Source organism: Arachis duranensis, chromosome 5, assembly GCF_000817695.3.
Source record: "Arachis duranensis cultivar V14167 chromosome 5, aradu.V14167.gnm2.J7QH, whole genome shotgun sequence".
Taxonomy (NCBI): Eukaryota; Viridiplantae; Streptophyta; class Magnoliopsida; order Fabales; family Fabaceae; genus Arachis; species Arachis duranensis.
The window spans coordinates 76,239,939-76,240,731 of record NC_029776.3 but is presented as its reverse complement, the minus strand read 5'-3'; positions in this window follow the sequence as shown (position 1 = coordinate 76,240,731).

Below are 793 nucleotides of genomic sequence, written 5' to 3'. Positions count from 1 at the left end.
AAATTCGAAAATTAAAAGAAAAACAAAAGCATGCAATTGACACCAAACTTATAATATGAAACTAGACTCAACTCAAAGACTCTAAACCCAACAAAAAAAATAAAACAGTCCTAATCTAAGCAACAAGATAAGCCGTCAGTTGTCCAAACTCAACAATCCCCGGCAACGACGCCAAAAACTTGGTGCACGAAATTGCAATCACACTTTTGCAACTCTGCACAACTAACCAGCAAGTGCACTGGGTCGTCCAAGTAATACCTTGCGTGAGCAAGGGTCGATCTCACGGAGATTGTCGGCTTGAAGCAAGCTATGGTTATCTTGTAAATCTTAGTCAGGATATCAGAAATTATCAGGATTGTTTGTGAAAAGCAAAAGAACATGAAATGATTACTTGTTTTGCAGTAATAGGGAATAGGTTGAGGTTTGGAGATGCTCCATCTTCTGAATCTCTGCTTTCCTACTGTCTTCTTCTTCAAACACGCAAGTCTCCTTCCATGGCAAGCTGTATGTAGGGTTTCAGCGTTGTCAATGGCTACCTCCCATCCTCTCAGTGAAAACGATTGCATATGCTCTGTCACAGCACGCGGAATTCATTTGTCGGTTCTCAATCAGGCCGGAATAGAATCCAGTGATTCTTTTGCGTCTGTCACTAACGCCCCGCCTTCAGGAGTTTGAAGCTCGTCACAGTCATTCAATCATTGGATCCTACTCAGAATACCACAGACAAGGTTTAGACCTTCCGGATCCTCTTGAATGCCGCCATCAATTCTAGCTTATACCACGAAGATTCCGA